The sequence below is a fragment of the Ranitomeya imitator genome, chromosome 1 (assembly GCF_032444005.1).
Source record: "Ranitomeya imitator isolate aRanImi1 chromosome 1, aRanImi1.pri, whole genome shotgun sequence".
NCBI classification, from domain to species: domain Eukaryota; kingdom Metazoa; phylum Chordata; class Amphibia; order Anura; family Dendrobatidae; genus Ranitomeya; species Ranitomeya imitator.
In genome coordinates, this window is record NC_091282.1 from 289,050,560 (window position 1) to 289,072,377 (window position 21,818).

General features: G+C 40.1%; 1 protein-coding gene across 14 annotated transcripts in view; it reads left to right on the top strand.

Moving 5' to 3' along the window:
• Positions 1-21,818, top strand: part of ARVCF (ARVCF delta catenin family member) — a 1,214,127-nt gene that overhangs the window by 250,043 nt on the left and 942,266 nt on the right. For 12 of the 14 annotated variants that reach the window (XM_069756252.1, XM_069756181.1, XM_069756276.1 and 9 more), the window contains exon 3: positions 15,130-15,173. The exons of the other annotated variants lie outside the window; for them this stretch is intronic. The gene's annotated coding sequence lies outside the window, so the exon portion shown is untranslated. The remainder of the gene's footprint in view (positions 1-15,129; positions 15,174-21,818) is intronic. 14 annotated transcript variants of the gene reach the window in all.

Here is a 21,818-nt window from a genome sequence, read left to right on the forward strand (position 1 = left end):
GGTAAGTTATTTCTCAGCATAGGTGGGGAATCGGGGTACACTACATACACTATAGGAACACACAGCGCAGGCCCTATTTAACAGTATTTATAGCTCAATCTCAAAAAACGGGGTGACAGGTTCCCTTTAATATACACGGCAAGATTACTCCAATGTTAATGCACTCAAGGCTGTTGAGCATCCCTTTAATGGGCATCTATCAATAGACCATCTAAGCCATCTAAAAGTTGCAATAACAAATATTCTGTTGTGCAATATATCTCTGAGAGTTTCTGGTATTTTCAAGCATATATACGTGCTAGAAATGTATGAAAGCGAAGAGCTTTATGAAGAACGTATTCCTCATGCAATTTTTTTGTGCAAGCATTGCAAGACAGGACTTTGTTCATACTGCTACCATGGATTCTGCTTTCAAAGGAGCGGTGATAGATATGACAAAACAGGTATGATCACCTGCAGGGCCGGACTGGGACTGAAATTCAGCCCTGGCATTTTTAAGAACACAGGCCCACGGCTTGTAACTTCTGTACTCTTGCTCACTAGATAGTCTAAGTACAGGTCAGCAGCATACAATCAAAACGCTTTGTGTTGCGGACCTCCGTAGCCATCAGCCACTGAATTATGGCCAATTTAGATGATCCAATAATTATGAAATGTGTCATTGTAAGAGTGCATCTTCCTGATTATTGGCTCATTTAAATAGGTCAGTAATCACCTGATTTAAGAGCAAAATGATTAGTAGTCACGTGAGATGATTTTTAGCCGGCTTCAAAATCAAGGTTCTTGGTAGCATATTGCCCCAGTAAACAGGACATGCACTCCCAAGAACAGGACATTGTATGTGCACAAAACATATTCAGGCCATGTACACATGCTGCGGATTCCGTTGCGGAATTTTCTGCAGCGGATTTGATTAAATCCGCAGTGCAAAAAGTACTCCGGATTTATCGTGTTTTTTGTGCGGTTTCCACTGCGGTTTTAGACACCTGCGGATTTTTAATATGGAGCAGGTGCCAAACCACTGCGGATTCCGCAGAAAGAATTGACATGCTGCGGAAAATAAACCGCAGCGTTTCCGCGCGTTTTTTTCCGCAGCATGTGCACAGCGGTTTTTGTTTTCCATAGGTTAACATTGTACTTTACACCACATGGAAAACTGCTGCAGATCCGCAGCGTCAAAACCGCTGCGGATCTGCAGCAAAAACCGCAACGTGTGCACATACCCTAACAGTCACTGTGTGCACCAAGAAGTGCGGTCCTCCTGTGTGAATAGGCCGTATAGGATTCTGACTGAGGTGTATATAGCTGGTCGGTGGTCATGTACATGTTATAAGAAAACATTATTTGAAAATTGCTGCAGCTTAAAAGGATGCGTCATTTAAAGAAAAAGGTAGATGGAGGCATAGGACCACCCCACCGACCCCACAAAAAAAGCAGATTGAAAAAAAAAAAAAAAGTGTTTAAAGCTATTTAGAATTTTAAAGGGAACCTGTCACCAGTTTTTGAGTCTATCAACAAATGTCACCTCTGTTTTCTGCTCTGTGCTGCATTACACAAATGTGTATATTGACTCCTGCCTTCTCCTGTATAACCCGCAAACTATCTGTGGTGTGTGCGCCTGCTCCTAATTGTCCTGCGTCATCTACATAGTGCAACGAAATCTTGCGCTTGTGCAGTAGCATCACCGGCCCGTCCACTTTGCTCTGCGGATTGGGCGAGGCACATTATTGGATATGTGGCAAAAGATGTAATTCCAGCACGAGTGAAAGAGGCCTGCTTGGGACAGCGATGCTACTGTGCAGGCATAAGATTTTGTTGTGCTATGTGGATGACAAGTCATCCATATTTATCAGAGCCGAAGGACGACGTATAGGAGCAGAAAGGAGGTGCACAGACCACAGAGATGACGTCCGACCAGCCTCACTTAAATACAGCGTGGGAGCAACTCAAATGTTTTGTTTGGGGTTAGGCAGGGGGTCAGGAGTTAATATACATGTTGGTGTAAGGGTATGTCTCCACGCTTCGTACTGACAGTGCTTGCGATGCAGCGGTTAACCAGCTCCACCCAAAGCGCTGCCCCGTTTGTACATGCGGTGATACCACATGTATTCATTGAACACATGCTTGATCACCGCATCCTATACATAAAAGAGGGATATTTATCTTGTGGAGACTAATCATCTCCGCAAGATAGACATGCTGCTGTCTATAAAGACATGCCGCATGTGCGTAATTTCGGGTGTGTCACCCACATCCCTGTACGCATAGTGGAGATGGCATTTCATAAAATCCCCTCCGTTATGCTGTAACATCTGGACGCTGCGGCTATACGCAGCGTTCAATCCGCAGCAAATCCAGACCAAATATGCCACACGGAAACATACCCTAATGCACCACAGAGCAGGTAAAGGCGGCTGCACTTGTTGAAAGACTCAAACGCTGGTGATATGTTCCCTTTATAAATATATTTGTGTCCACAAATCTGCAACACAGGGCAGTAAAATGCCAGTCACAGACATACAGGGTGGGCAGCCTGGAGGGGGCGTGATTCTGCAGCATTACAGTACATATACACACACACACACATACAGTGCATACACAGACTCACATACAGTACATATACAGACACATGAGGTGCATGTATATACATACACATATACACAGTACTTATACATATATACATGAACTACAGACACAGGACTTGCACATATACACACATTGAGCATAAGCCTATATACTCACTCCTTTCTGCAGGCAGCAGGATTTCTTTATGTGACCTTACTTCCTAGGAGCAGGGGATTTCAGCTCCGTTGCTAGCAGTTGCACAGAGGCCTGAGCCCTCCTCTCTCAGCCCTGAATCCTCCAGCTCTGATCCGGCAGAGGAGGGAAGGCTGCAGCTGCTATTGGAGGAGCTCAGTGCTGGGATCTTCCAGTCTCTTTTTCCTCACAGCACTGGCCCCGCCCACCTCCTCATTGGTTTCTGCAGCTCCCCTGATTGTTTTCATTGGGCTGGGTGCTAAAGTCAGCAGCTGTGTTGGCGATATGGATCTGATGCCACCAGAGAGGTATGTAAATTATCCGGCCAGCCATGAGCAGGAGCTCTTCCCCCCTCCACCTTGCCTCTGCCCTTCCTCCTAACTGCGGACTCCTGTGTCTCACTGCTGCTCACATGTACAGAGCAGCTGAGGTCACGCCTCCTTCTCCTGCTTGGCTTCTGTCCTGTCACATCAATAGTGCTCCTGCAGAGGGAGCGGCCCACGGCAGGGGGCGGCCCCTCTGGCAAATGCCAGAACTGCCCGATGGCCAGTCCGGCCCTGATCACCTGTGTTTGTTTGCTTCTTTTTTTTTACTGGATAAAACAGAAGGAATACCTAACAAAAAAAAAACATTAAAGATGTATGTACTTTCTAAATTTGATCTGTTGGTGATTTTAGTGTAAGTCTGTTGTTTGTTGTGCACATTTTAAGGTACAGTAGATTTACAAGGGCATACAAGGCATTCCAAGGTGAGTAATACCATTGTCTGGTCCTTAGTTTCCATATTGTAGTCAGTATGTCCACTATTCACATGCGAGGATGTGTGATGATGATCCATTCATCTGATTAATGATTATTTAATTGATACCAAACTAATCACTGCCATGTTTTACATTAGATTGTGTTTGGGAACAAGCTCTCTCTTACGATTATCGTCCTTACCATTATAGTTTCTACATTTTGTCAGCTTTGAATAAAGCCTCAAACGCGTCGGCATTATATATTCACACTTAATGGAGTTATCCAGCATTTAAAAGGTGATGGCTTATCATTAAGATAAGTCTTCAATATAAGATTGGTGGGGTTCACATCCGACACCTACTTGATAAGACTATGGCATTCGTGCAAGCATCACAGTATCTTCAATGTTAAGATCACCTGCAAGCTGGTTCATAATTGCAAACAGTTATAAAGGTGGAAAAAGAAACGCAAGTCCATGTAGTTCAACCTTTCTCCACCACTTATACATTGTCTGTTGCTAGATTTTGCTTTATACCACACAATGCCATTTCTTGTGAGAAAAACATCCAGCTCTTTTTTTAAATGCTGATATAGAATTTGCCATTACTAAATGTTGTGATACAGCAGTCAGACTGTGGAATGTCCTATCTGTAAAGAGTCCTTTCGTTTAATGACCGAAAAACCCACAATGGTCACAGAAATAACTTGAATCTGACAAAAGGCCTATTTAATGAGTTTTATTTTTTTTTTAAGTTCTGCGGAAGCATGGTTGAAAAGCAATGTCTGACATTCATTTGTTCATTTTCATAGATCTTTTATTTATTATTACTTTTGTCAGATTCAGGTTATTTCTGTGACCACTATGAGTTTTTCTGTCAGGGGTACCGACAATTTTGACCATGTGTGTAATTGATCTCCAGGGGTCCTTTATAAGATCTTTGCAAGGAATAGGTAATGTGCCAGTCCTTTGTATTGACCACACATGTATTTATACAAATACATGAAATAACCTCAGATGTATCTTTTTTTTCAAAGGGAAGCAAGATTTTCCAACCTCTCATTATAAGACCTTATTCAGACATCTGATTTTTTTCATGTACGAGATTATCACATCGATCATTCTGATCAGATTCTGATCAGAATGTGGTATGAGTGTCATACAATTTTTTTGTACTTGGAGAAATTTAAAAAAACTCTCCACCTTTTCTATTCTGTGAGTCTGTGCAAGTGCAGTCAGATTGTTTTACGGACCCATAGACTTACATTGCCAATATTGATCCAAACCACTGATCAAAATTTTATATGTCTCCGATATCTTCCGCAGACCACTCAGTCTGAGAAAAAAAATCAGCCATGTGACTGGCCCCATAGACTATCATAGGTATGAGTTATATCCTTGAAATTCACAGATAGCACAAAATGGACATGTGAATAAAGCCTTAGGTAGACCTTCCATCCTATGTAATAATCTAGTGATCCACCTTTGAACTGACCCTAACTTCTGAATATCCCTTTTAAAATGCCCACATTGACTCTCTTGCCTACACCATATTTTGTTTAGTGTCCCTTCCACCTTCACTTAATTGAAACAATGCTGCAATGTAAAGAATACAACACAAGAATCCCAATCATAAGTGAATAGGTTTTAAAGGATGGATCACCCCTTTAATAGTTTTCCGCTCCATTCCCCCATGCATTTAGGTATTCTTTAAGGGTCATCATAAGTGTAAAATTATGTTATGCTTAATTTGTTCTTTTTCACTGCGAGTAACTTATGTCTATTTTTTTTTGTTTGTAAAAATGTCTTGAATATCCTAACTGACCCATGATAGCCACAAGCTTGCACTGCCATCACAAAATGAAAACCAATGATAACACAGTGAAAAAATCCACAAGACATAAATAAACTAAGGAATGAAACACTGTGGCCAAGTTTGGGATTTGACAAATCTTTCAAAGGAAATAAGGATTGTAACTTTTACCTGAGTTATTTTCTCTATTGTGCCTGGAAGCATAATTTAACTTGGCTTCCCACACAAACGAGCGGTTAGCTTCAAACCTATATTTTGTAGTTCTAAGCTGCCTTTATTCTTTCTTGTTATTCATTTTAGCTACAGAAAAACAACTCGTGGGGACAGGAAAGTAAAAACCTTGCTGATTTGCCACAAATCACTTCCTTCTGGTCTATCCAATGAAATATGGTCGTGATTCTATACTTTAAGGCCTAGTAGTGACAAAGACATTTGTATTTTGATGTGGAGTTGTGATTACCGTAGATTACGTGGAGAAGAATAACACCACAGAATTGTCTACTTAAAAGTCCATATCCACTGCACAATTAATGAAAACGAAGGTTCTTAGGAATGCTGGTCTCATGATAATCTTGTCAAAACAGGCTGCTGATCACCCAGCAAATGTGACATACATTCATTCGTTGGGTGAAATTGGACTGCACAAAAGATCATCATTCTTGGCAGCACATCGTTCTGTGTAAATAAGACTCGTGCTGCCGAGAACAATGGCAGCCTAAGCTTAGTGCACCTCTGAAGCCATGTCTGCCTGTGAAAACTGGCTATTAAAAAACCACCCACCGGCAACCATATTGCCTTAAAGGTACCGTCACACTCAGCGACGCTGCAGCGATATAGACAACGAGCCGATTGCTGGAGCGTTGCTGTTTAGGTCGCTGTAGAGGCGTCAAACACCGCAACTCCAGAACAATGCAGGAGCGATCCAGTGACGTAACGGCGACTCACTTATCGTTCTCGCTGGTTGTTAGCTCCATGTAAAACATTGCTGGCATCGTTGCTTTTGATGTCAAACATGACGATACAAGCTGACCTGACGACAAAATAGATTTCTGGACTTCTAGCTCCGACCAGCGATGGCACAGCGGGATCCAGATCGCTACTGCGTGTCAAACACAACGAGATCGCTATCCAGGATGCTGCAACGTCACGGATCGTTGTCGTTCTCGTTGCAAAGTTGCTGAGTGTGACGGTACCTTAAGGCTGTGTTTCCAGTGGTGTTTGACTTTTATGCTGGACATAACAGGACTGTAGACTACGCTATTGTGTCCAGCATAAAAGTCAGACTCTGTTTGCCTCATTAAACTCAATGTCAATGTTAATCAAACTCTTTGTCAGTTTCATCTGAATCCATTTATTTGGGTTTCTAGAGGATTTTCCTGATGGAAACTGCAAGAGTTTGAAGCACAGTGTGAAACGAGCTATAATAAACACTGAGTTTACGAAGTAGCAATATTAATTTGAAAAAGGTCATAAATATCTAGTTTTGCAAGAATGACATGTAGTAAATCTTTCATTTACACTTGGAAAAAATAGGTTGAGCTAAATCTTCCACATTAAATCCCCACTCAAGCCTTGTTTTCCGATCCCTTTGCGAGTGTATGCGAGTGTATTGAATGTAGATACATACTCCCCAGTTGATGTCTTCATCTACGTTCAGCCCTGTTCCCATCACTCTGACACCATGTAATGGCTGTTGTTCTAAAAGTATTTTTTCTTGATATACAGTAAGTCTGTTGGACTCAGCACAAGCCTATAGATTCTCATTCAAAGTAGTTAAAGAAAGAATGAACCAGGTTTTTATATATTTCATTTCTGAATTTGCTACATATTTGAAAGATGCTAAATATGGAAATTAACCCCTTACCGGCATCGGACGTACTATACCGTCCGATGCCGGCTCCCCTGCTTTGATGCAGGGCTCCGCGGTGAGCCCGCACCAAAGCCGGGACATGTCAGCTGTTTTGAACAGCTGACATGTGCCCGTAATAGGCGCGGGCAGAATCGCGATCTGCCCGCACCTATTAACTAGTTAAATGCCGCTGTCAAACGCAGACAGCGGCATTTAACTACCGCTTCCGGCCGGGCGGCCGGAAATGACGTCATCGCCGACCCCCGTCACATGTCCGGGGGTCGGCGATGCGTCTCCATTGTAGCCATAGAGGTCCTTGAGACCTCTATGGTTACTGATTGCCCGTCGCTGTGAGCGCCACCCTGTGGTCGGCGCTCACAGCACACGTGCAATTCTGCTACATAGCAGCGATCAGCAGATCGCTGCTATGTAGCAGAGCCGATCGGCTTGTGCCTGCTTCTAGCCTCTCATGGAGGCTATTGAAGCATGGCAAAAGTTAAAAAAAAAAGTTTAAAAAAATGTGAAAAAAATAAAAAAAACATAAAAGTTTAAATCACCCCCCTTTCGCCCCAATCAAAATAAATCAATAAAAAAAATATCAAATCTACGCATATTTGGTATCGCCGCGCTCAGAATTGCCCGATCTATCAAATAAAAAAAAGTATTAACCTGATCGCTAAACAGCGTAGCGGGAAAAAAACTCGAAACGCCAGAATTACGTTTTTTTGGTCGCCGCGACATTGCATTAAAATGCAATAACGGGCGATCAAAAGAACATATCTGCACCGAAATGCTATCATTAAAAACGTCATCTCGGCACGCAAAAAATAAGCCCTCAACCGACCCCAGATCACGAAAAATGGAGACGCTACGAGTATCGGAAAATGGCGCAATTTTTTTTTTTTTTTTTTTAGCAAAGTTTGGAATTTTTTTTCACCACTTAGATAAAAAATAACCTAGTCATGTTTGGTGTCTATGAACTCGTAATGACCTGGAGAATCATAATGGCAGGTCATTTTTAGCATTTAGTGAACCTAGCAAAAAAGCCAAACAAAAAACCAATGTGGGATTGCACTTTTTTTGCAATTTCACCGCACTTAGAATTTTTTTCCCGTTTTCTAGTACACGACATGCTAAAACCAATGATGTCGTTCAAAAGTACAACTCGTCCCGCAAAAAATAAGCCCTCACATGGCCAAATTGACGGAAAAATAAAAAAGTTATAGCTCTGGGAAGGAGGGGAGCGAAAAACGAACACGGAAAAACGAAAAATCCCCTGGTCATGAAGGGGTTAAAATATGTGATGTATACGGCAGTTGTGAATTTGCTTATAAGGTTTGTTATTGACAACTATATTTTGAACTATGCAGCATACCCTATTAATCTGGATATTATAGTCAGCTTATTTCCATAGAAGTCAATAAAGCCTTCGTTATATGTAATTATGTGTTGTGTATACTTGTTATCTTGGGAATTCTGCTCAGTAAAACAGTCACTGTCCCTTGGCGCACAGAATATTTACGACTTTGTATTACGGGCCCATAGACACTGCATATGCTGCCATTTCATATATCTTTAGGGCACAGTATTTTTTTAGATGTGATGCTTCTAGGGATGAAGTCATAAATTAGAAGATAGCAAAAGCTAGCACCAGTAAGTTTCATGCTATATATTTTTTCTTTCTTGCCATGAACTTATTTCTATCTCCAAATCTGTGTGTTTGTAGTGCAATTTGTGTGTATTAATATTCTCACCTACCTCAGCAGTCAAAATGATCATACTCCCTAAGCTTCTCTACTTGTTTTAAACCCTTCCTGTGAGTGTCCCTTATAGCGACATACACAACGTTCAGTCACTTATCCTTCAATTTTTGGGGGCTCACAAAAGGCACAGGATGAAAAATGAAATTCTACTTGCGAGTAAATTATGGGGTGGACTGCGGGTCACTGATATTGTTAAGTACTATTGGGCAACCTTTGTGCATCATATCCCAGCAGGGTCCAACCTCAGAACATTTTCTAGGTGGATGACAGTCGAGAAGCTTTGGTTAGCTCCAATACACCCTAACTTACCTCTGGGTGACCTCTTTTAATAAGCTATATTCGCTTATTCTAGGTCCAATAACCTTTACCAAGACGATATAGGACTCTTGCTCTAAAAAATTCTCACTTATTTACGAACACTCTCCTCTGACCTCATTCCTCTTTGAATCCTCCCTTGCCTGATAGATCAAGCCATGGTTTAATAAATAGCTTTTTTGCTTTGCGGATATAGTCCAGCATTTTATTTCCTTTCAATAGTTTATACAGTTATTATAATCCACCTGCCAATTCTCATTATTGATATTAGCAAATCAAACACTTTATGCATTCTTCTTTTTCAGCCATCAGGGTCCCTCGCCCCAGTCTTTTCAAAAGATTTTGTAGAGGGTCTGATATCAGACATCTAGCAGATTTTGCTTAATCCCTATCAATATAACCACCTGAAATATTTTCACATGAATAAGTGGGGAAACTCATTATGGAGACATATTCCAAAATGTTAACTACTTAATTTTCCACCTTTTCAACTGAGTTGTTAAAATTAGGCAACTTCTTTTGCACATGACGACGGCTGCTAGGTATCTGATAGCCTGTAAGTGGAAGACTGTTCCATCCCCCTTACTCAACGAATTTCAATTACAAGTACAAGATGTTATAAGTATGGAAGACCTTACGGCTTTACTAAATAACACAGAGGAAGGTTATGGAGTGGTGTGGACTTTATGGGACACATATTGGGCTCAAAGAGACCCTTAAAGATTATTGCTGCAAAAGATGATATAGCTCAGATAACTGAAATAAGTTTGGTTCTTTATCCACCCTCTTCTCCCCCATCCTTGTGTGTCAATGTCCTGTCATATCTTTATACCTGTTTATGCCATATTTTAAGATAAAGACTTGGTGTGTAGAACCTATGTCTTTCGGATGATAATTATCTTGGTTGATATAGTATATATTATACCTGTTCTACTCTAAATCATTTTGGATCTTGTGTTTTTAGTGTTTCTTGTATGAAATACTTAATGAAAATTCAATAAAATTCAGTTACCATATTTGAAAAAAAAATATGCTCACCTACTGCCATCTTCTCCGGTGTGAAGCGCTGTTCTGCTCCTCTTCTAAGAGAAGTTAGAGCTCCTCAACTCCCTGGGTCACACTGCCTTCTGTGTGACCGGGAATTGGATTTTACAGTTTGAGCCTATGGAGTGTCATAATGAAGCTTCATAGGCTTACATTGTAAAAGAGACTTCTGGCTCATGCATTGAGTGAGCCGACTAGTGTGATCAGCGGTTACGTCACTCAGAAGAGTAGCAAAACGGCGCTGGACACCGGACAAAGTGGAGTTTGGTGAGTATATTAATAAAAACCCACACTACATTACATACACAATGATTTAGAGACAAAAATAGTTAATGGGTGGGTTTCTTTAAGAAGATTTTGCGCATTGGCTATGACGGAATATTACTTTCTGTAATATTAATATTATAAGTTCTGAGTCTTTTTTTATTTCATTGAATAAAATGCATGTTCTTAATAATATTCGATTCTCAGAGTCTTTCCAGTTTTTCATTTCATTTAAATCAGTATATTGCAATTCTCCTTTTGGCTTGAGTTATAAACCCAAAGGAAGCAACGTTTCATTGCTTGGATGCTTTTTCAGTACACATAATGATTACATTGCAGCCTCAGCCTTAAGAGGAATGAAGCCTTGTTTATGCTGTTCTGTGACAGAAAGCGCTGAAAATCACTTGTTGTTTGTCAGCTCGGCTCCGTACCTGCACACTTGAAAGTTTCACTTGTTCATAGGAACATAAGCAAAGTAAACCGAAATAAGCACATCCGTCCTTACATTTCTGAGCCAAACGGAATGTATATGAGAGGAAAAGTTTTCGGCCAACAGCTATCTAAGGTTATGGCCAAAGGGTAATTTCATAAAAAATCCAGCATTTTTTTGTTTTCAAGTGATTCAGTGAAGTTGTGTATTTGCATGTGCTTTTTTTTGGTGGAAAGCCTGCGGACCTGTGTGATTGTTCAATTGCGTGTGTGTATGTGTGTGGGGGGTGAGCGATGAATAAATTTTTAGAGCATGAACAATAAGCTCCAGAGTTATCAAATTCTAACAAGCTGTTAAGAATTATACTGAATACTAAGAAACATTCCTGTTTTTTATTCATTTTAAATGTTGCATAGTAAATGTTTATGAATCATTTTTCTGATATTGTAGATTTCAATAATACATAAATACAGCAAAATTCTATATGAGTGTTACATAATATCTATATAACAGTAGTATTATAACATTATTTGATATTCTCGCAAGAATCACATTGATTATAGCAATTTCTCTGTGATGATAAATTTCCTATAATTTGTCATCTGTATTGTGGGTCTGCCCTGTATCTTTAAAACCTTTATTTAGTTGAATCAGTAGGGCTGATGGATATTTTCTTTACACCCCACTATATACAGCTCACCAATAATAGTGACCTAATGGGTGCAGGTTAAGATGATGGGCATATGCGCTTCTGTGCTTGTTGTGACAGAGAAAAATGCTCTTGATGTAGTTGTGAGGATGTGTGAATTTCATTCTGCATTCAGGCACGAAGTACTAAACATGGCACTCAGCTTGAGGTTTGGTCCCTCACTTATTTTGTCGTGCGACTGAACATCTCAACTCACTGATGTTAGGATACAGGTATGCTCAGAAAAATGTGAACAGTGAAATATGACATATATATATATATATATATATATTTTTTTTTATATATACAGTTAGGTTCATATATATTTGGACAGAGACAAGATTTTTCTAATTTTGGTTATAGACATTACCACAATGAATTTTAAACAAAACAATTCAGATGCAGTTTGGAGTTCAGACTTTCAGCTTTCATTTGAGGGTATCCACATTAAAATTGGATGAAGGGTTTAGGAGTTTCAGCTCCTTAACATGTGCCACCCTGTTTTTAAAGGGACCAAAAGTAATTGGACAATTGACTCCAAGGCTATTTCATGGACAGGTGTGGGCAATCCCTTTGTTATGTCATTCTCAATTAAGCAGATAAAAGGCCTGGAGTTGATTTGAGGTGTGGTGCTTGCATTTGGAAGGTTTTGCTGTGAAGTAAACGTGCGGTCAAAGGAGCTCTCCATGCAGGTGAAACCTGGGCGCCCACGGAAGAAAACAGTGGTGAATGATCGGAGAATAATCTCCATGGTGAAGAGAAATATCCAAATCTACCATAAAGAGAAGAGTGCATGAAAGTGAATACAAGAGGGTTCACTGCACAGTGCCAGCCACTCATAAGCATCAAGAATAAAAAGGCTAGACTGGACTTTGCTAAAAAACATCTAAAAAAGCCAGCACAGTTGTGGAAGAACATTCTTTGGACAGATGAAACCAAGATCAACCTCTACCAGAATGATGGAAAGAGAAAAGTATGGCGAAGGCGTGGTACAGCTCATGATCCAAAGCATACCACATCATCTGTAAAACACGGCGGAGGCAGTGTGATGGCTTGGGCATGCATGGCTGCCAGTGGCACTGGGTCACTAGTATTTATTGATGATGTGACACAGGACAGAAGCAGCCAAATGAATTCTGAGGTATTCAGAGCCATACTGTGTGCTCAGATCCAGCCAAATGCAGCCAAACTGATTGGTCGCCGTTTCATACTACAGATGGACTATGACCCAAAACATAAAGCCAAAGCAACCCAGGAGTTTATTAAAGCAAAGAAGTGGAATATTCCCGAATGGCCAAGTCAGTCACCTGATCTCAACCCAATTGAGCATGCATTTCACTTGTTAAAGACTAAACTTCAGACAGAAAGGCCCATAAACTAACAGCAACTGAAAACCTCCGCAGTGCAGGCCTGGCAGAGCATCAAAAAGGAGGAAACACAGCGTCTGGTGATGTCCATGAGTTCAAGACTTCAGGCAGTCATTGCCAACAAAGGGTTTTCAACCAAGTACTAAAAATGAACATTTTATTTAAAATTATTTAATCTGTCCAATTACTTTTGGTCCCTTTAAAAACAGGGTGGCACATGTTAAGGAGCTGAAACTCCTAAACCCTTCATCCAATTTTAATGTGGATACCCTCAAATGAAAGCTGTAAGTCTGAACTTCAACTGCATCTGAATTGTTTTGTTTAAAATTAATTGTGGTAATGTCTATAACCAAAATTAGAAAAATGTTGTCTCTGTCCAAATATATATGGACCTAACTGTGTATATATATATATATATACATATATATATATATATATATACATACATACATACATACAGTACATACATACACATACACACAGTCATGGCCAAAAGTGAAATTTTCACCCTTGAAAATTTTCCAGAAAATTTAGAATTTCTCCCAGAAATTTATTGCAATTACACTCAGATTGTATTGGAGGAACACAAGAGCACACAGAAATATGGACATAGTTTCACACAAAACACTAAACTTTGCTAACACAAATTTGTTAGAACCTTTCCAAAATTGTGGCTAAACATCTTTGTTTTAAGCATGTGATGCTAGCTCAAACTCACCTGTGGCGAGTAACAGGTGTGAGCAATATGAAAATTCTCTGTAGATAAATTTGTGACTGTGTGTACATATACAGTGTATGTGTATGTGTTTTTAACAACTGAAAAGTACACTTGAAAATACCATGTCTTAGCAGAGAAATCTGCTTCTTTCTCCTCCTGAACTGATCTTTTATTCTCAACATTATCAATCCTCAGATAAAATCTTTATTTAATGAAGACAGCATTTTACATTACTGAAATGACTGTAGAATGTAACCCCAGAAGGGGGGGGGAGGGGTCACTATTAGCTTGTTCATTTTAATTTCTATCTGTGTTTTTATGCCACCTTTTCTCATGTACAGCACCATAGAATCAAGCAATCAATGTTGCTATAAAAAGAAACAATAATGACATTTGCTTTTTTTTTTTATACAAATGTAGGTGGGGGTGAAGGTGAGCTCTGCCTCTAGCTCCTCACACCTCCCAACCCCTTCATGGAATCTTATAAGTAGCAACTGCCATCTCCTATCCCGGTAATGTACCGTAATAATCTGCCTACACTGAATGCAGACTTTACCAAGAAATTGAGAATTTTGAAAATAAAAGATCAGTCCAGAAGGGGAAAGAAGCAGACCTTCCTGATAAGACCTATTTCAAAGGTTCTTATTTCATTTGTATTATCGAGTTTTATTAAATAAAAAATTAAAACAGTTACTCTTTAATTTGTACAATGCACAAAACCTGAATTCTCTCTTTGATGTTCTTTGAACACCTACTGTATCTCATGCACTTTTCAATTTTAGGCCCTGCATTAGACAAAATACAGTTTTAATGTTTTGCATAGAAGAGTCTTTTAAAACAATGTTTGGATGTATAGATTTTGACTGACCATGGCAGACTGACTTCACATTCAGCATAACTGAAAGCACATCTTCAGAATATTAGTATGGGCTTATCTTGGTACAATTCCATATAGATGGACCAGCAGCAAATGTGGCACCTAGTGATTTTTTTTTGTGTCCATAAGGTCTATCTGTATGTTTAGTTGTAGTAGGATGTATTAGGATTGCACAGCCTTTAAGGAGTTTTCCCATTAACGACATAAATCACTTGTTCATGGGATAAGATATAAATGTGTCATCACCGAGGGCCTGATCGCTGGGACCCCCACCAATCACGAGAACAAGTGTTCCAAAATCCCATGTGTGTATGTGCAGTAGTGAGTATGTCCCGCCATTGCTTCATTCACGTCTATAGGAGTGTTGCTTACTTTCACACAGGGGACTTTGGACCCCTAATTCTCTCAGAAGCTGCCACCCAGCGATCCTACGTGTATTGTCCATATGGGACAATCCATATAGTATTACTACTTAAGTCTAAATTATATGTTTTCTTTTGCTTCAGGTTCACCTCGGTGGTCATAGAAGACTGATAAGACAACTGTCACGGTAAGAGCTTTTGTTCGTTTATTTGTTCAATACCAACATATAGACTTGGAATGGTGTGAATTTATTTAACTTTTACTTCACCCCAATTGTGTCACTAAGATCTCACTTTTTTTGCAGGACCCTTAAGTTTAACCCCTTCATGCCGCGGCCCTTTTTCATTTTTGTGTTTTCGTTTTTCGCTCTCCTCCTTCCCAGAGCCGTAACTTTTTTATTTTTCCGTCAGTATGGCCATGTGAGGGCTTGTTTTTTGTGTGCCGAGCTGACGTTTTTAATGATACCACATTTGTGCAGATATGTTCTTTTGATCGCCCGTTATTGCATTTGAATGCAATGTTGCGGCGACCAAAAAAAACGTAATTCAGGTGTTTCAAATTTTTTGCTCGCTACGCTGTTTAGCGATCAGGTTAATGCTTTTTTTTTACTGATAGATCGGGCGATTCTGAACGCGGCGATACCAAATATGTGTAGGTTTTATTTTTATTTTTTTTATTTTGCATGGGGCGAAATGGGGATTATTTAAACTTTCATATTTTTTTATTTTTTTTCATATTTTTAAAAACATTTTTTTTTTACTTTTGCCATGCCTCAATAGCCTCCATGGGAGGCTAGAAGCTGGCACCACTCGATCGGCTCTGCTACATAGCAGCGAACATCAGATCGCTGCTATTTAGCTGAATTGCAGGTGTGCTATGAGCGCCGACCACAGGGGGGCGCTCACAGCAGGCCGGCATCAGTAACCATAGAGGTCTCAAGGACCTCTATGGTTACCATCCTGACGCATCGCCTACCCCCGATCATGTGACGGGGGTTGGCGATGCGCTTCTTTTCCGGCCGCGTGACGGTTAAATGCCGCTGTCAGCGTTTGACAGCGGCATTTAACAGGTTAATAGCGGCGGGGGAATCGCGATTTCACCCGCCGCTATTGCGCACACATGTCAGCTGTACAAAACAGCTGACATGTCGTGACTTTGATGTGGGCTCAACGCCGGAGCCCACATCAAAGGGGGAGACACGATATGCGCAGTACATGTACTGCTCATGTCATGAAGGTTAAAGGGAACCTGTAAGTTAGTTCCAACTGCCCAAATCACTGCCATCATGAAATAGAGCCCAGCAGTACAATTGCAGTCAAGTATATTTTATTCTGAAACTCTGCAGTGTTTCAGATAAAATATACTGTATTTTCCGGTGTATAAGACGACTTTTAACCCATGAAAATCTTAAAAGTCGGGGGTCGTCTTATACACCGGGTGTCGTCTTATAGGGCGGGTGCGGACCAATGTGCATATGGTGGGGGGGAGTGGTCCCGATGAGGAAGAGAGGGGGTGTCTCACAGGGAAGGTGTAAGTGGAGTATCCCCCTATTGCATCATTGTGGCAGTGATGCTCTCTGCGGGTCTCTCTGCTGGGGGGCCGCGGCTCCTCTTTGTGCAGCATGGGGGCTCTGTGCTGGGGGCGGCGGCTCTTTGTCCAGCGTTTGGGCTCTGCCGGCATTTCCTCAAAGCCTGAAGGCCACCGCATGACAGCAATGGAGCTGCCGGGGCCTCCCAAAAAATGGTCGCTGGGGGCGGTGCATGCTCAGATTCAGATCTCGTCCCGAGATCTCAGGAGACAAGATCTGAAACTAAGTATGCGCTGCCCCCCCCCCCCCCGCCCCACACACACACACACAAGCACATTTTCAAGTCCACTTTCATCCATAATGATTTGCTAAGATTGAATACATTAAAGTAAATGACTTTGGTGTGTAAAATTTATGTGAACTTGCAATATTCCTTTAGCAAGTGCTGCCTTTGACTATGTGTCACTGGGAGCTGCTAAAGCCGGCAGTGCAATTAAGATTACTGTATAGCAGATGTGTTACGTGCTCCCTCCTTTTCCGATCCAATATATGACATAGTTCACATTACCAGAATTTAGCGTAAAAGTGGAACCAGCCTTATGGACGCAGAAGGTAGTGACAAAACAATGGTCTGTAGGGTTTACATACATTTTAGCATTTTAGTGGGAAAAATAGTGGTCATCTGAATAGGGCCTTAGGTTATCCAGTTCCATGACCAGCCTCTTTAGAAGTATTTTTATTAAGCCTTTAATCTATTTGTCTTGGTGAAAAAAGTTTTGGAAGAATAATGAACTTTTTAAATCCTGTTTTAACTTGTTCCCCAGTGATTCCTTATATAACTATTAAAATTTTTTTTTTTTTAAAGTTGTAGAGGTATTGTCTGAAAAATCTTTTTTTTTTGTTGCCATCTAACTAAAAATGTCAAATGTATTCCTTTATATGCAGTGGCTTTGGCTCAAGCTGTCAAGGAAAGCTTCATAGCTTGTGAGAGTGTTCTGCGTGTTGAGCTGAAATATGCACAACTGCTGTTCTTAAAAGCCACAGATCTGAGAATTCATAAAAATGACTACAATTATGTATATGTATCTTAACATTCAGAGTACTACAAGTTCTATGATGTAGGAATGGTTCAGGACACCTGCAGATCAGCTTTTTTGTAAGAAATCTATTCTTTGCGGTTCCATTTTTTTTACCTTAAAAAATATTTGATAGGACGTTATGCGAATAAAAGCTAAAATTTTTCGGTTAAAATATGTCACATTCCCAAAAATGCGTATTGTGCCCCATTAATAACTATTTTGCCCTTCTTTAACAATAGATCGCTCTGGTGTGCATTTATGTCCATGTATTGTATTTGATATGTGTTGTTTCCTTGGTGAAGATCATGAGATGGCCTATAACTACGCCTTGGCACTGACTGACAGCTGGCTCAGGAGTTCTGGCTGTCAGTGTCTGTGGCATGATTACTCATTATGTACTTAGCGGTGACTAAAACCTCTATGACTGAAAGCCCAAGACTGCCATGAGGAATAAAGTTAATTTCCTCCTGGTATCATGGATTTCAGTGCAGCGGCCAAGCAGCTTTGCAATGCTATTAACCTACAGATTAACCCCATATGTTAATAGCATTTTGGGATGTGACAGTTTCTCTTTTAAATCTTTCCTTCCCTATGTGTAAGTTAGTAGAAGCATGAAGTGTGCACCTGACAAATGACACCTGTGTATGTAAAGAACTATAATATATGGGGGTGGATGCTTGCATGTGTTTAGAAACATAGGTTTCATGCTGTTAACAAAGTTCTTAAATTGATTTACAGTAATTAGTATGAAAATAAGCAATTTTGCAATTGACTGGCTTTTTCTATATGCTTTAATTCTTTGTGTACAACTCGATTCCATTTAGCTCTGCCTCTAGTGCTTGGCCGAGTGTGGGCAGTGGATACATTCTAGGAGGAGGGGTTAGCTCCTAACATACCAGTCAGCTCTCTCCAACCCATTGATGTCTGTTAAGCCATTAGCTACTCACCCCTGTCCCACTATGTCATCTTCTGAAGAGAAACAGTTGTAAATCACCAGCCCAGCAGCTTTCACAGCAAGTCTCCTAATGGCTCTCGGCTGTCTATGTTCATAGCTGTGTTGTGCTTATGCAAATACCTTGTTCTCTATATGTGTAAATACAGGGATAATAGTGTACACTCCAGAACAAACCACTGATAGCAAAATGTGTTATAGCAGAACTTGTGCTGGGCATTATAGTTCCACTAATATTACAGTTCTCTTCATCAGAGCTTTTATTCAAAAAGAAGAGCCTGCCCTGCTAGAAACCAGGAAGTAAGGAAAAGGAAACTATAAGGAGATTGCATTATTCTGAACTGCTCAAGAGAGAACTTGAGGAAAACCCTTAAGGTGTTCCTATAGACTGTTGAATAATGTAACTTTTATGTAAATCATTCAGCTGCGGCGCTGAAAACGAAATCTCCGAGCACTTACAAATACTCGGAGGACACCCGAGAGTGCTCGGGAAATGTTGAGTACCGAGTATATTCGCTCATCACTAATCCTAAACTCCCAGCGGTTATATATTCTGATATTGCACATGGTGGCTTCAGAGTATCTTGGCTCCAATTAATCTTTTGTGTATTTTGCTCAATCACTTTTCTTTCTTATCTTGTAGTTTTCTTTGACGTTTTTTCTTGCAAAATTCTTAAGCACATTTGTTTCATAGATTTTGCACAAAATAAAAAATGCAAAGAAAAAAATACATTTAATCAAAAAACTAAACAAAAGACAACTTTAAAAAATAGGCGTAAATCATATGATGTACCGTATTTGTTCCAAATAAGCCACTATGTCAAGGATCACAGCTACGGGTAGGAGGAGGTCATGCAGATCCCACCGCTGCTACCAGTTGTCAAGGATAACAGCCGGGTGGGAAAGGGGTCACACAGATGATCTCATCATTGCCACCAGTTTGTCAAGGTTCGCAACTCCGCTGCTTCCAATTGTTAGTGCAATTCGCAATTGTCTGTCCAGTGATGGATGAGGCCATGGCTGCTTCCACTGCTATAACTGTAGAACGGTGACCTTCGGCACTCATTAAATCACAAATAAGTTCTATTGCAAGTTAATTTCCAATTTTACTTTACAGCTGACAAAATAGGGTACACAGATAAAGGTCCATCCCCAATGTTTTGGCATAACTGCTTTTATCAAGGGTGTCTCTGAAGGATGTCAGTCGGCGTGCTTCGACTATAACAGTGGTATCTGCTAAATACTTGTACGGGGTTGCAGTGGATAAGTGCAGAATCTGAGAGTGGGTATTGGATGGCGAGTTCCTGGGGCTCTAGTGCGGTGTCAAGGCAATTACGCCGAAATGTTGGGGATGGACCTTTATCTGTGTACCCTATTTTGTCGGCTGTAAATTAAAATTGGAAGTTAACTCGCAAAAGAACTTCTTTGTGATTTATTGAGTACCGAAGGTCACCGTTCGTTCTACAGTTGTACTTTATTTTCCTTCGAGCACCAGCTCTCTTTGTTTAGAGTACACCACACTTGACTGATCTAATCTGCTTCCACTGTTAGGCTACACCTCCGATTCCAAATCATGGAATATATATATATACCTTTTTATATTTTCACTGCCAACTCTACAGGGTGGGACATGTACTGTATATGGATACACCTAAATAAAGTGGGAATGGTTGGTGATATCAACTTCCTGTTTGTGCCATATTAGTATATGGGAGGGGGAAAACTTCAAAATGGCCACCATGATAACTACCCATCTTGAAAAAAAGTTTCCCCCCTCCCATATACTAATGTGCCACAAACAGGAAGTTGATATCACCAACCATTCCCATTTTATTTAGGTGTATCCATATACATGGCCCACCTTGTATATTAAACAAAAAGGAACCACTACTAGCTGCCACCACCAATCTTTTATATAGGCCAATTGGACACCATTACAGGTAGTATATGGCTTTAGAAGTTCTGTTTACATAGCAAGAGGAACAGAACTATTAAATTTGATATATTTAATCCAGAAAGGTAGGCAGTGTTTTTTAAAATATATACATATATGTATAAGATTATACAAAATGGGAACAAAACAATACTTTTTAGCTGTTTACCAAAACATATTCAAGATAAAGATATAAAATCACTATGTGCTTAAAGTACAGACTCTTAGCTTTAATTTGAAGATATTCATATTCTAATTGGAATAAGGGTTTAGGAACTACAGCTTTTAATATGTAGTTACCTCTTTTTTTAAAGGGATCATAGATAATTGGACAATTATTTGAAAAGCTTTTTAATGTGCTGCATGGGCTATGCCCTCATTAACCATCATCACGTAAGCAGGTAAAAGGGTCCGGAGTTGAAATCCAGGTGTGGCATTTGCATCTGAAAGCTGTTGCTATGAAACTACAACATGCGGTCAAGGGAGTTTTCAATGGAAGAGAAACAGATCATCACTAGAGTGAAAAAAAAAGTAATTCATCAAAGAGATAGCAGAAATGTTAGGAGTGGTCAAGTCAACATTTTTGTACATTTTTGCAAAGAAAAAAGGTGAGCTTGGCACTTAAAAAGGCGTGGAAGTCCATGAAAGACAAGAGTGGTGGATGATTGTAAAACTCGTTCACAACATGCACTTAAGTGAATCTCACTCTCCAGAAAGTAGATATTTCATCTATTTCTACTATAAAGAGAAGACTTAATGAGATTAAACACAGAGGGTTCACCATAAGGTGCAGACCATTAATCAGTCGTAAAAATAGGAAGTCTAGATTAGACTTAATTGCAACAACAGAAAAAATCTCAAGAAGCCAGTCAATTCTAGAAAAGCATTCTTTTGACAGATGAAACTAAGATCGACCTGTATCAGAATGATGGGAAGAAGAAAGTATGGAGAAGGCTTGAAACTGCAAATGCTCCAAAGCACACCACATCTTCTGTAAAACATGGTGGAGGCAGTGTGATGACATTGGCATGCATGTGCTTTTCAAAAGCACTTTTGTCATTAGTGTTTATTGATGATGTGACTGAAGACAGAAATAACCTGATGAATCGTGAAGTATACAGGGCTATACTTTCTGTTCAGATTCAACCTGATATAGCAAGGTTGATTGGACGGCGCTTCACATGGACTATTACCCAAAACATACTGCAAAAGTAACCCAGGAGTTTAAGCCTAAGAAGTAGAATTTTCAGCAATGGTCGATTCAATCACCAGAGCTCAACCCCACTGAGCATGCATTTCACATGATTAAGACAAAACTTAAGGAAAAAAGACTCACAAAC